Raw genomic sequence first — 16,382 nt, forward strand, 5'->3', positions numbered from 1 at the left:
GACTGAAAATTTGTGAAATAACAAGGATATTCCTGTTATAGTTATTGGCATGTTTATGAAGAAGGGAAAGAAATTAAACTATAGTTCGCTAATCGAACCGAGCTTGCCGCTTGTTGGGATTATTTGGTTATTAAAATAGCTTGATATGAGTCCTATTATTGTTTGGGTCATTATTGGTTGATTTAAACTTAGGGAAAGTTGGAGGAACAGGGGAGGTGTTGCTCGTTTTCCCATAGAATAGTTTTATTACTCAAATTACGATAGCACGACACCAAATATGATATTAGTACCATCTTCCTTGTTGTAGACGAACAGACGATGGATTGAACTTAGCATTGTTGTGGAACAGGAAGTTGAAAGGTATGTAAAGCTAACCTTTCCTTCTTTTGGCATGATCTTTATGAAACAAACAGACGACGAGCATATAACTCCAAAGAAGTTCCTATTCTTAGAGACACTAGGATGGCTAATGTCTTTGATTTCCAGAACCTATTTCATTATGTTTTGATACGTGTCTATGATTCCTGAAGTTCTATTTGATATGATCCATAATGACATTCAAGGGGCATTTGACATAACTATTGTCTTTGATACTGAAGTGTTAGTTCATTCTACTTATTCTATTGAGTCTCAGATGATGATTTAGTTTGCATATGGTTGCTCACTACTCTGCTCGTGCATGCTGTTATTATATCTTTCACCGAGTCCCGGGCCGGGTATGTTTTCGTGCACAGTTTCACTGCATTGTTCACCGAGTCCCTCACTAGAGGGCTGGGTACGGTATATATATATGATGATATGATGATGTGATGATGGAACCGAGTCCCATGATAGGCCGTGTATGGTATACATGTATACGACTTTATTCAGTGAGTCCCATAAGGGGCCGGATATGGTATATGGTATAGACATGCATGATTTTTATCTCGTAAGGCACAGGTGCATTGGTATCTTTGATTATCATACTTGCCTTCCGTAATCTTCTACTTAGTTATGATTCTCTTTATTGTATTTCATGCTTTATATACTCAGTACATACCTCGTATTGACCCCCTTTCTTCAGGGGGCTGCGTTTCATGCCCGCAGGTACAGATACTCGATTTGGTGATCCTCCAGCTTAGGACTTCTACTCATCTATTTTGGGGAGCTCCATTGTTCCGTAGCCTAGATTATTTTGGTATAGATCTTTTAATGTAGACTTATGAATATCCTGGGGTACGGCGGGGCCCTGTCCCGTCATATTTCACTTGTACACTCTTAGAGGTCTGTAGACATATGTGGGTTGTATATCAAGGGGTTCAGCTGTGTCTATATGGTTATCTTTGGGTATCCCCATGTATAGAGGCAGCCTTGTCGGCTTGCGTATTGTGTTATTGCTATGCTGTGGTTAGCCGTGACTCCAGGGGAGACAGGTTTATGATATGGGGCGTTGTGAATCCTTCGTTTGTTTTTATAAGTTTTCATATTGTCCTTAGTTTCAGTTTGACTATATTTAACAGGTCGTATACGAGTGTCCAGTTCGGGCACTAGTCATGGCCCATGGGGTTGGGTCGTGACATGAAACCAATTGGGTACTTAAAAAGAGGAGTAAGAGGTAAGCAAGAATAGTGTGTTTGTGATACTCCGAGTCAGTTCAGGGAAAATATATGATAAATTGAGTCGAAATGTTGAGTTGGAATTATCATTAATGGAAAATAGAACCGTCACTTTGAATATGATATAAGTATATGTTATATGTTTCCTACGATAGCCCTGAGGTGTGTTAGATTACTTGCGAATTCGATGGGATCATTGAATAAATGGGGTTTTACCAGAAGAAAATTACGCCTTAGAACTTTAATTTTTGTATCATTGTGGTTATAGAGTATCCCAGAGGATTATGAAATTCTCAAAAATTATAAAGCCTTTAATGAGTCGACGAGGGACACCCTCGACAGGACATTTCAGATTGAATTAATCTAGACTCTACATATGTGAATCAATACCATTTTCATGGTCATATGGAAAAAACGAAGTGGGAGAGATTTGCAAACCATGTGAGACTTAATACCATTATTGAGCAAAAGAAATGATTGACGAGTCTGAGTATCAAGGAGGTTCTGCCAAAGTTTTGTTAAAGTTGATTGTGATCAGTATATATATGTGTGCTATGATCAGTAAGATACACAAGTGTAAACTAAAGAATGAAAGGTTAATAATAGTTGTAAATCAACTGAAAGGAGGGTTAAGATAAGTTCTCTCGGGGATTTGAAGTAAGGTTGATGAACTAAGATTAATGTGATTCGGATAATGTGATAAGATTATGAGAAGAGACTTAACAGGGGAAGCAATGATAAGCAAGGAGTCATTCGAGAGGTGAGTTAGTATCAAAAGAGTAAGCTTAAACGAGTAAAGAATGAAACAAGGAAGAGAAAGAAACATGATTACATGTGTTTTAGGAAAGAGAGTAATGTGTCCATTATAGAAATTAATATAACTGAAAGCATCAACTGGCTATGGGAAGTTGAAGCCTATAGAGGAAAGATAAGTATTGAAAAGGACAATGAATTTGAAGCTTATAGAGGAAAGATATGTATTGAAAAGGACAATGAATTTGAAGCTTATCGAGGAAAGATATGTATTGAAAATCACTTTAGGAATTGTGAAGGGTTGAGTGATAATAGTAAGCATTGGAATTGGATACGAGTATTAGTCTTCATTTAACATTCGAGGACGAATGTTTCTAAGAGGGGAAGGATGTTACACCCCAGAACATTTCGTGTTACAAAGGCTACAGACGGTTTAATGTGAGCTCAAGGAGGAGCAATTATTATAAGTATAAAGAATGAAATTCTACTGTAGTAGCATGAGGATAGCATGAGTATGATATTTGGAATTCGTACAATATGATCGGAATGATACGTTAAAAGATATATAGCCCTCGTAACCGTAAGCTGAGGTGGGGTCCACATGATGGGATTTTTTTAAACGACATATGATAAGTTATATGGACAATATATGTGAAGTTAAACACAACTGAAGAAGGACCCTTGAGCCAAATCCAAGTGTAAGCCCTCCAAAAAGATGTTTTTAAGTTATGTTTTCGGGTGATCTGACTTCAGGAGGCCATTACCCCATCATTATTTAGGAATTTGGGAAAATCACAGATATGAACGTTGTAGATAATTGAATTAGCTTTCCAACCATAGGTCGTGGTCCTTCACACGACATAGGGATAAAAAGTTATGGACGTTTTAATACAGCAAGGTCAAGCTAGGCTGTGGGCTCTGCCCAACCCGACTCAAGGTCGGTAGGAACCGACCCAAGACCCATATATAAGGGCTAAATGCATACAAATTAATTCATTTACAAATAAAGCAGTCCACAAACTTTTAGAGAGAGAGAGAGAGGAGAGTTAGAATGCGAAAGTGGAGAATCGAGCAAGTTCGAGGCCCCGAATCCCCAGGCTCGTGAAGGATAAAGTGTAGTACGAGTTGTTGTCGTCCTTTTAAGCTAATTATTGAGCTTGGGGATGATATTTCATGATTGATCTGATGCTAAGGTATGTATAAGGTTCCTCTTATGTTATTAAAGTGTTTATTTATAGTTTTAACGGATTAGAACGGAGGAAATAATATTAAAAGCTCGTTTGGCCTTTTTGGGAGGTTTATGAAGGTGGGGCTGTTTCAGTGGAGTTAAATGGATGGACATATCTGAGTTATGATGTATATTGATTGTCGATATTGTTGTTTGACGTTGTTGCTGATAATTTAGCTGAATTGAATTTTCGGGTTTGTCCAGTTTATAAAGGAAATGCTGTCGAAATTCCGTTAGAAATAGAAATAAGTTTAAGGGATTGATTTTAAGGATATATATTTGATTGATTGTTGGAGTAAATTAGGTATATTGTTGTGATTGTGATTGATATGTATTTTGAAGGAAGGAAAAAAATTAGAGAAGTGCGTTTGATAATCGTATTCGAGCTTGTCGCTCCTTAGAATGTATTATGAATATATATACCTATTGTATTGCTGAAATTTACATTGTTGTTGGGCTGTGGTGATGATAGGTAGAATTGGGATGTACTAGTGATATAAGGGAGACGCGGCCCGTTTCGTCTTAGAGTCATAATTATCAATTCATATACGCGATATACGAATGCCCTCTAAAGTTGTGTACGTATTCCTATGGTTATAGGTTTGGCATACTAATTGTGAAAAGTTCGTGATTAAGTTGAGTTCCTTGGATGACGTAAGGTATGTAAAGCTATCCCTTCTTTCTTTTTGGCATGATCTATGTGAGACAAACAGACGACGAATGTATAAACTCCAAAGAAGCTCGTATTCTTAGAGACACCAGGATGGCTAATGTTTTTGATTTCCAGAAGCTATTTCATTATGTCTTGATATGTGTCTATGATTCCTGAAATTCTATTTGATATAATGCATAGTGACATTCAAGGGGTACTTGACATGACTGTTGTCTTTAATACTCAAGTGTTGGTTCATTTTACTTGTTCTATTGAGTCTCAGATGATGATTTAGTTTGCATATGGTTGCTCACTACTCTGCTCGTGCGTGCCGTTAATATATCTTTCACCGAGATCCGGGCCGGGTATGTTTTGGTGCACAGTTTCACTGCATTGTTCACCGAGTCCCTCACTAGAGGGACGGGTACGTATATATATATATATGATATGATGATGTGATGATGGCACCGAGTCCCATGATGGGTCTGGTATGGTATACATGTATACGACTTTATTCACCGAGTCCCATAATGCGCCGGGTATGGTATATGATATAGGTATGCATGATTCTTAATTCGTAAGGCACAGGTGCATCGGTATCTTTTGTTATCATACTTACCTCCTTTACTCTTTTATTCAGTTATTATCCTCTTTATTGTATTTCATGCTTTATATACTCAGTACATATCTCGTACTGACCCCCTTTCTTCGGGGGGCTGCGTTTCATGCCCGCAGGTACAGACACTCGGTTTGATGATCCTCCAGCTTAGGACTTCCTCTCAGCTGTTTTGAAGAGCTCCATTGTTCCGGAGCCTAGATTATTTTGGTACAGATCTTTTGATGTTGACTTATGCATGCCCAGGGGTACGGCGGGGCCCTGTCCCGTCATATTTCACTTGTACACTCTTAGAGGTCTGTAGACATATGTGGGTTGTATCTGACTGTGTCGATATGGTTTGTTTTTTATCTTCCCGTATATAGTGGCAGCCTTGTCGGCTTGCGTATTGTGTTATGCTCTGGTCAGCTGTGACTCCTCAGGAGACAGGTTTATGATATTCGGCGTTGTGAATCTCTCGTTTGTTTTTACAAGTTTCCATACTGTCCTTAGTTTCAGTCTGACTATATCTAGCATGTTCGTATACGAGTGTCCAGTTTGGGCACTAGTCGTGGCCCATGGGGTTAGGTCGTGACAAAAAGCCTTAGTCATCACGACATATATATTGGCAGCCAGCCTTGTTGACATGTGGCCAGCCCACTTGACATGTGTCCCATTAGCATGTCATCATCCATGCTCCAATCAAATTCAGCCACGTTTTTAGTGGGGCCCACTTAGTGGTCTAATTAAGTTAATTAATCATTAATCCCCACTTAATAATATGATCATAGTTAATTAATCCCTAATCTTCACTAATGTTTCTACACTAATTGTAATTAATGTGCAAACCGTGCACTATTAAAATCGGGATTAAAAAGTCCTTGTCTCATATCTCCAAAAATAATCTTGTCCTTGAACTTATGTCGATTAGCTTACAAATGATCCAACGTACAAAAATACGGGATATAACATCCTTCCCCCCTTTGGAACATTCGTCCTCGAATGTTAAACTAGTCCTGCACTCCCAATACTTCCTTAAATGTTCTTTTATTGAATCACGCCCTTCACATGCCTCTTTCGTTGGTCGATTCCCTTCAATTTATTATAACGCATTCCAGATCTCTAAGTAACCATTCCCGTAATATTTCCTCTTTATGTTGCTTCTTAAGGTAATAATTCCACGTCGTTGTCTTTACTCTCCTCCTTATTTCGCAGTTGGTTGACAGTTGTATTGCGAGCTCTTCTGCTGAAATGTTACTCTCTCCCGGGTGCACTTAGTCATAACTCGACTCTTTCTTCTTCTATAGTTACTCCCTTAAGATGTATCATTCACTTCATCTTACCTCTTAATCTTTAAATAAGATTTTATAACGCGCAGACGTCCCTCGTTGATTTATTGTACTTTACAATCCTTGGAGTATTTCATGCCTCTGGTAACCTGTAGACCCTTCGCAGACTCTACGAATAAAACGAAATTTCCCAAGGTGTAACATTATTTTACTTCAATAACCTTACATTGCTCCGCTGTTACAGTCCATATTCTGGAATCTTCAGCATCACGTATCACTTCTCGACTTTCTTTCTAAAAGATTTTAACTGCCACTTTACTTTTAGCTCTTAATCTCGATCTTTAGAGTTGGCCATCAAGTAGCGCTGGAGTGTCACGGCCCAACCCTATGGGCCATGACTAGTGCCCGAGCTGGACACTCGTATACAAACCTGTTAGGAAATAGTCAAACTGAAACTAAGGATGGAATGGAAACTTATAAAAGCAACTATAGATTCACAATGCCGTATATCATTATAACCCAATCTCATGAGGAGTCACAGCTGATCAAAGCATAATACAGTACGTAAGCCGACAAGGCTGCCACTATATACGGGAATGTCTAAAACAAACCATATCGACATGGCTGACCAAAACCTACTCACAACCCACATATGTCTACAGACCTCTAAGAGTATAAAAGTGAAACATGACGGGACAGGGCCCTGCCGTACCCCTGGATATATATTTAAGTCTATATCAAAAGATTTGTACCAAAATAATCTAGGCTCCGGAACAATGGAGCCCTCAAAACAGCTGAGCAGAAATCCTAAGCTGGAGGATCACCAAACCGAGTGTCTGTACCTGCGGGCATGAAACGCAACCCCCCGAAGAAAGGGGGTCAGTACGAGATATGTATTGAGTATATAAAGCATGAAGTGCAATAAAGAAACTCATAACTGAATAAAAGATTACAGGAGGCAAATATGATAATCAAAGATACCACTGCACCTGTGCCTTATGAGATGAGAATAATGCATGTCTATATCATATATCATACCCGGCCCATTATGGGACTCGGTGAATAAAGTCATCATATACCATACTCGGCGCCATAATCACATCATATATATATATATATATATATATATATATATATATATACCGTACCCGGCCCTCTAGTGAGGGACTCGGTGAACAATGCAGTGAAACTGTGCACGAAAACATACCCGGCCCGGGACTCGGTGAAAGATACATTACGGCATGCATGAGCACAGTAGTGAGCAACCATATGCAAACTAAGTCATATCTGAGACTCAATAGAATAATCAAAATGAACTATATTTGAAAATCAAGACAATAGTCATATCAAGTACCCTTCGAATGTCACTATGTATTATATCAAAATTTGACAGCTGGAATCATAGACACGTATCAAGACATAATAAAATAAGTTCTGGGAATCAAGAACATTTGCCTTCCTAGTGTCTCTAAGAATAAGAGCTTCTTTGGAGTTATATGCTCGTCGTCTGTTTGTTTCATAAAGAACATGCCAAAAAGAAGGAAGGGATAGCTTCAGATATCTGTTATAGATCAACCGTAACCAAGCTTGCTTCGTCGCCCCTTTAGCCTATTGTTAATAAACTACGACTTCCCAAACTTATAAATCTACAAAAACTCACTTATAGGAATCACTTCTTAGTTTATACTCCTTGATTAGTATTTTGATTAGTTAAGAACTTAACGGAAATCGGGCAGCATCTTCTCTATATAACTCGCCTAACCCGAACTTCCAATTTTCCTTCGATTAGCACAACAACACCAACAACAACGATAATAACCCAATAACCTCTCATAATCCTTTTTCACTCAAATCATTAACATCTAAGATTATACATCCAACAGACCAACATACGCTTCATATACGATACGTAATACACTTGTTTTCTTCCAAATTTATGAACCATATCAATAACAACACGACAAAAACATCAACTACCATCCTTGTACAAGAAAATTACTTCAATATCATTTCAATAGCAAGCTCAAAACAGTCCATCGAAACTACAACATCGAAACACAATCTTCGACCTTTACTTTGCAAAATCACAAACACATGGAAAATAGTATAATATTACCATGAACATGTTATACCCCGTATTTTTGTACATTGGATTATTCGTAAGTTAATCGACATAAGTTCAAGGACAAGATTATTTTTGAGATTTGAGACAAGGATTTTTTTAATCCCGTTTTTAATAAAGTGCACGATTTGTTGTAAATCAATTAGTGTAGAAATATTAGTGGAGATTAGGGATTAACTAACCATGATTAGATTATTAAGTGGTGATTAATGGTTAATTAAACTAATTAGTGGGCCAAATGGACCCCACTACAACATGGCCAAATCTGAATGGTCCATGCTATAGTGGGGCACGTGTAAAATTTGTGGGCTGCATATATATAAGTCATTAGATGACTCATCTGATCACATCTCCATCTTCATAATTCTTGAAGAAAAAATTCATAGCACAAGCCATGGCAGCTCACGGCCATGGCTTTCCACAATCCAACTTTAGATTTTGATAGCAAAAATTAAATCTCAAGGGTGTTTTACGTGGAAGGAGGCAACAATATAATAATATTGAATTGAGGAAGAAGAAGTGGTGCAATTGGTGCAAGTGATTATAGGATCTTTCCTAACTAATTCGAGGTAAGATTTCTTCTTCTTGTAATATAATTGGAGTTAATGTTGTTGTAATGGAGAGATTAAATTGTATTAGACGAAATTGGAAATAAGAAATTACATGATTGTTGTTGGCGTTGTAAGTGGGCAGAATTGGAGTCGTTCTAACTGGAAAATCGTAGTTTATTAACGATAGTGTTACTCTCATATTAATAGGTTAAAGGGGCGACGAAGTAAGCTTGGTTACGGTTGCTCTATAACAGGTATGTAAAGCTAACCGTTTTTTCTTTTTGGCATGATCTATGTGAGACAAACAGACAACGAATGTATAAGCTCCAAAGAAATTCCTATTCTTAGAGGCACTAGGATGGCTAATGTTCTTGATTTCTAGAACCAATTTCATTATGTCTTGATACGTGTCTATGATTCCAGAAGTCCTATTTTGATATAATCCATAATGACATTCGAGGGGTACTTGACATGACTGTTGTCTTTAATTCTCAAGTGTTAGTTCATTCTAATTACTCTTTTAAGTCCCAGATGATGATTTAGTTTGCATATGGTTGCTCACTACTCTGCTCGTGCATGCCGTAATATATCTTTCACCGAGTCCCGGGCTGGGTATGTTTTCGTGTACAGTTTCACTGCATTGTTCACCGAGTCCCTCACTAGAGGGCCAGGTACGGTATATATATATATATGATAATGATGATGATGTGATTATGGCGCCGAGTATTGTATATGATGACTTTATTCACCGAGTCCCATAATGGGCCGGGTATGATATATGATATAGACATGCATGATTCTCATCTCGTAAGGCACAGGTGCATTGGTATCTTTGATTATCATATTTGCCTCATGTAATCTTTTATCCAGTTATGAGTTTCTTTATTGTATTTCATGCTTTATATACTCAGTACATATCTCGTACTGACCCCCTTTCTTCGGGGGCTGTGTTTCATGCCCGCAGGTACATACACTAGGTTTGGTGATCCTCCAGCTTAGGATTTCTGCTCAGCTGTTCGGAGGGCTCCATTGTTCCGGAGCCTAGACTATTTTGGTACAGATCTTTTGATATAGACTTATATATATATCCTGGGGTACGGCGGGGCCCTGTCACGTCATGTTTCACTTTTATACTCTTAGAGGTTTGTTTCGGATATTTTCGTATGTAGTGGCAGCCTTGTCGGCTTGCGTATTGTGTTATGCTTTGGTTAGCCGTGACTCCTCAGGAGACAAGTTTATGATATGTGGCGTTGTGAATCCTTCGTTTGTTTTTACAAGTTGCCATGTTGTCCTTAGTTTCAGTTTGACTATATTTAACAGGTTCGTATACGAGTGTCCAGTTCGGGCACTAGTCATGGCTCATGGGGTTAGGTCGTGACAAAAGTGGTATCAGAGCAGTTCATCCTCGTAGTATCTACAGACCGTGTCTAGTAGAGTCTTGTTTATCGGTGTGTTGTGCGCCACATCTATAAACAGGAAGCTACAGGACATTTAGGATGTTACCTTTCCTTCTTACTCTAGATCGTGCGATAGAGCCAAGAGATAGGAAAGATATCCCTTATATACTGACCTTTGATTTCAGCAGGAGAGTGCTGTCGACAAGAGAAGGTAAATAATGCTACTGGGAGTTACAGAGGCTAATATTTCATTGAGGTTACGTTATCAGAAATTGTATATACAGAATGGCATACTGGCCATCATCAAGGAAAGTTATTGTAAGTATAGTAAGAAAATGGATTGAATGTATATATATTGTTAATAAGTTCAGTTATAATGTGCGTACAGAAGAAGCTGAAGGACTCAGTAACGGTAAGCAGAATATATGTCAGATATAGTGTGAATGTTACAGGTATGATTGAAACCTGCAGTTAAAGATTGAAAGGGAAAGTAAATTGGAAAGTATAACAGGTATAGTTTGAGTTGGATATACGTGGTAAGTTCATCAATTTCATACGGTTGTTGATATTGGGAGCCCTGTGCAGCTATTATATGATAGATATATACATATATATGTTAGCCCTGTGTCGCATTTGGGTATTTCCTGCGTGCAGGTTTTCGGGTAGTTAGAAATACATAGGAAACTCTGCCAAAATTTTCCTAGAAATAAAAAGAGAATGAGATATAAGTTCGTAAAAAGTCTTGAAAGGCCATGTCAACAGTAATGATAAGATTTGACTGAGTTGCGAGTATGGCTTACTTGGAGAAATAAGTTAACCGTTGAATTGAATTGATGGTAATAGTAATTATGAGGTCGATATCAATATGGTAAAAAGGGAATGCTAGGACAATTTGGAAGGGCTTGTGATAATAAAAAATGATTTAGAAAAGTATGGCAAATTTTAATAGAGTGTTATATTGAGGTATCAACTGAATTGACAAGCAGGGATAAATTACGACGAGTTTATAGTTAGAAGAAGTAATAGTACGATTGAGACAAGAGTACAGAGGAAGAAGAATTGTGACGAATATGAATGTATAGATAAGACAGCTTGTGAGGTATTAAGGATAAGATTGACCAGAAAGGGTAAAAGGTTAAGAAGTGTTACACTATAGGATTGATTACGAACAGGATGTAACGTGAATATAATAAGGATTGTTATGAAAATGAGTAAAGCCTAGCGAGGAAGTGACTAAAAGATATGACGTGATCTATGTGATTAAAGTATAAAGGCGAGCTATAGAACGAATAAGGAAGACTTATGAAGTTCTTCTATAGGGAAAGTTCATAATAAAAATTATGCGATAACGGAAATGATAGCGAGCACAAGTGAAGAAGGAGTTAATTGAAAGAAGGAAATAAAAAGAAAGCGAGATAATAGTGCAGTAATAGGTTATGACATGTATAGCCGAGAACACGAGTAATATACGTGACGGAACTGTGAAAGACGAAACTATAGAAAGATGAGCAACGAGGTAGAATGAGTGCCAGAAATAGGATTGGGATGATAAGAACAAATAGGGATGAACAGAATACGTTTTGAAAATGAGAAAGGGATTATGCAGAAGTAGTGTTTTCTGAAGGGTACAGAGGTAGCATGAGATTCCTCGTGTACAGAATAAAAGATGGACATAGACTAGGGAAATGGTAAGGGAATATTAAAGGAAGCACCCAAGATAGACGTAATTAATTGAGTACGAGTATAAAATAAAAGGGAAATATATAGCTACAAACTTAAAGGTGTAGTTATAACTAAGAAATTGTATTGTTGTAGTTGATGGACTATGGTGTATTCATGTTGAATTAGTTATATTGCTAAGAAATTATTACCACAGGGGTTAATTAAAGTGACGATCATGACAAAAGGATTTATAACAATAGTGCAAGAAAAGTCTAAGATAAAGGAATTATCAAGTTGGAAACAATAAAGTCGATACCAAGGATAAGGCTTGAAATTGACAATAAGAAAAAGGATGAGAGTAGAAACACTTGGTGTAAGGTAAGCTCATATGACTATAGTACTTTTATACCCTGGGGCAATCTGCGATGGACCATGATAGACGGGCATTGTAACACAAAGACTGATGTCCAAGAGCGGTGTCCAGGAGTTCATGTACCCTGTACATCTTCATGACTAGCTTCATGACTGGATGGTTAAGAGGGGTATACGAATTAAGCGATTAAAGAAGGTAGCTATTGCTAGTAAGGGGTTCTAAGCTTTACAAGGAGAAGAAAAAGTCCATCTAACGACTTGGGGCACAATAACTATTCAGGAGGAGCATAAAATCATGGGACAGTATGGAGTGGAACGAAATGTATCGAGGGACATGGAAAAGCTACCTGTAGAGTGTGCTTTCTGATTATGTACAGGTTGGGGTAAATATAATATTATAAGAGAACTTTGGACACTTATCATCGGAATATAAGTGTTACCTAATTGATAATTTGGAACGACTATAAGTACTAATTAATTACTGATTGGAGGAAGGGGAATGTGGCCTTGGATAAGTTGCTGCATGGGTTGCATTACTTGAGTACAGATGGTCAGATTAGATTTTATACTATATATGGAAAGGTTCTCATCGCTTCATGATTTTGTGAAGGTTTCGTACATGGATAATCAAAGTCCTAAATTATAAAGAAAAGATATGGATATGGTACAGTATGCCAAGTGAGTTGAAAAAAAAAGGGGATCAGATGAATTTGAGATCGGAAATAGGGACGTGGAGCGGCATATAAACAGATAATGGTATAAGTACACCCTAAAGGGGGAAAACGGGTGTGAGAAAAGCAAGTGTAAAATGGAAACAATTGACACTGCAATATATTTGATATGGATACTTAAACTTCAAGTGAGATCCCTTGCCGAAACAAGTTAGTAAGATCTGAAAGCCAGCAATAAACGGATAGAAGTCGGGATGATATTTGAGACAGTGTTGAGAATCATTTGTAAAGGTCTTGAATTGTATGACATTAAAAGTGGGTGCTTATAAAAAGAAATAATACGACAAGAGAATGGTAACGAGTTAGTAATATCTGAAAGCCAGCAATAAACTTCAAGTGAGATCCCTTGCCGAAACAAGTTAGTAATATCTGAAAGCAAGCAATAAACGGATAGAAGTCCGGATGATATTTGAGACGATGTTGAGAATCATTTGTAAAGGTCTTGAATTGTATGATATTAAATGTGAGTGCTTATAAAAATAAAGAACACGACAAGAAAATGGTAACGAGTAACTTAAGAGATATTATAAAGGATAGCAATGCTATACTGGACTAGAGGTTAAGATATTGGCAATGGAGTTGTTTGCTAATGATATTGTCACTTATAAGTAGCAAAGGAGAGGGGACAGAAATCTCCCATAATAGGATATGAGAAAATCAAAGGGTGAATCAAGGGAATGGAGTATGACAAGATAGGCTACGAGCGAGTTTTAGTACGGATGAGATATGTAAAGCAGAATGAACCAGGAGAAGGAAAGACTACGACTAAGATTGGATATATTTTATACAAGTTGTACAAGAATATTGGTATTTTAAGAATGAGACCAAGTGAGTATTTGATAAGAAGAGTAAGGATTCAGTAATAACAACGTGGTTACGATATTTCGGGCGCATTAAGGAAAGATGTAAAGATTGTTATGTCCCGTGCTTTTGTATAATTGGAATTCGAGAAATAAGTAAGACTTGTGTGTTATGAAGAGATATTTTGATTTTAGTGAATATGACTATGTTGGTTATGGAATTATTAACGTTAAGACATCGGGGAAGGCCGAGGGTAAATTTGGAAATTCGGAAATTAGTTTCAGGAATTACAAAACGGGGCTTTTGTGAATTGGGCCAAGAATTAGCACAAAAAAAAACATTGAAGCCCAAGATGATGAAGTGGCCGGCCAAGGTAAAGGTCCAAGCCCACATTTTAAAGGTCATGTGATATACACATGACCTATGGATAGATATATATCAACTCCACACTTAGTAATTATCAAAAAAAAAAATTAGAACTCAACTTTGAGCCAAGAACACCTCTCGGCCGAGAATAGGAGAAAGGGGGAAAAAAATTCCCAAGCTTGGTTGTTGATCAAAAATTCTTGTTCTTCCCATAGTTGTGAAGTACTCAAGACCCTCTTCAACGGGGTATAATTAGTTTGGCACAAGAACTACGTTTGCGACAAGTCGGGGTTTCAAGAAAAGGTGAGAATTCTTACACTTTTATGTTATAGAATTGGTATGAATGTGTTAAGGATTGAGAATAGACGAGAATCCCGTAACTTTGATGCTTATAGAAAGCCGTGGGTGTGTGTGTGTTGGTGTTGTAGCCGTGAGTTACATGAAGTGCAAAGGCATAGGAATTTTATCTTGTTTAGTTGGTTTGTGGCGTCGTTATAACATTTAGGACGTAAATGATTGATTAATGAATTAAATTGGCGTTGGAAAATGATTTCGGACATTATCGAAAAGTGTATGCCTTTGGTATATTTACGTATATCATGGTATATCTTTGAGGCTAATGACTTTAAATGTGACATATAGTTGATGTTAATGAATTTGGAATGAAACGACGCAAGTTAGAATGTCCGTCGTGACTTTTGATGTTTTGAATGAAATATGGAGAATAATGAATTTCGGGAACTTTCGTATATGGTTTGGAATATATTTGGGATGTGATTGACTAATCTTGAATAAGTAAATGAATATAATGATGTGGATATAGATTTGGAGTTTTGGAAGTTTGAATGAAAAGTTGCCAACTTGTGTAATAAAGTAGAACTTTGAAGCTAGAGTGATTTGTATTGTTTAATGATGTGTGGGCTGTTGTTGTGGATGTATTTTGAGCCAAGTTAGGTCTCGGGGGTGTTAGATTTATAGGGGAGGTGCTGCCGAAATTTCGGTAGGCAAAAATGAAGTTAATGGCATTTTTAAGCCTAAGAATCTCAATTGGTAACTTTGACCATTTGCAAATTTCAGACGAAACGGGACTTGACCTTCGGGAGAGCATACGACGTCTGTAAGGTATGTAAAGCTTCCCACTTCTTCGTTTGGCATGTCTTAGTATGCTAGGTGAATATTGGAATCTCCGGAGCATTTCTGCTTCTCGAAACCCGATCCACAGAAAAGTTACTATTCATTCAATTCAATTGAAGCCTAAGGGCTCTATTTTGGCTAGAATGCCACCACTCGTCCGAAACCTATCGAAATGTGGTCGGGTAACTTAGAAATGATTATGTATGACCTTTGGCCTATAAACGTTCGATAAATATGTTCGCCACCTCAATTTGACTCGAGGTCGGCCCGCTACCCCGAAACGCCCTATTTGTCTTATTGGGCTATCTTTGTAAATAAAGTTTGACATGCTACTTTCGATTTTGGAACTTCCTCCTACGAGATATGTTTTGAATATTATGATATGCTAAGTTACGTTTTGAGCCACACGTAATATTTTGGAAACGTTTTGTGAAATGAAACTTTGTATCGACTAAGTATTCGATTATTTTGTACTATGAAATGACTTATGAGACTACTAAGTTTTGAAGGGCTATTTTGAAATATGAATTGCATTTGTTTGCTCACGACTCCGCTCGTGCCTTATTATGACTTCGTTCACCGGTTCCCGGGCCGGTTATGATTCGTGCGCCCTATGATAATTCGGTCGTATGCTGTGTTACGGTTCCTGAGGCTTCGCCATAGGGCCGGGTTCCGTTTGGAGTTATGCTGTGATATGGCTCGTGATGCGATATGCTCACCTATGTTTGTGTTTGTGATCGGGGATGTACGGAGATTTGAAACTTTCTGGTGTTATGCTGTGTGTGGCGCCAGCGTCGGAGTGGCGACCACGTTCTTAAGCGTTTGCATAATTTCGTTTGCACTATGTATACGTATATGACTTTGATACGGATTTTGACATACTGATTTGTACTCCACTTTGTTATCTGATTTTGTTTCAATTTTGATCCATATTTCTGTACTCCGTGGTTTACATACTCAGTACATATTTTGTACTGACCCCCTTTCTTCGGGGGCTGCGTTTCATGCCCGCAGGTACAGACATTGGTGATCCTCCACTGTAGGCTTCACTTTCTGCTATTTTGGAGTACTCCTTCTGATCCGGAGTCCACTTTTGGTACAGACTCCTTTTGCTATGTATATGCTCTGTATATT

This window comes from Lycium barbarum, chromosome 2 (genome assembly GCF_019175385.1).
Source record: "Lycium barbarum isolate Lr01 chromosome 2, ASM1917538v2, whole genome shotgun sequence".
Lineage (NCBI taxonomy): Eukaryota > Viridiplantae > Streptophyta > Magnoliopsida > Solanales > Solanaceae > Lycium > Lycium barbarum.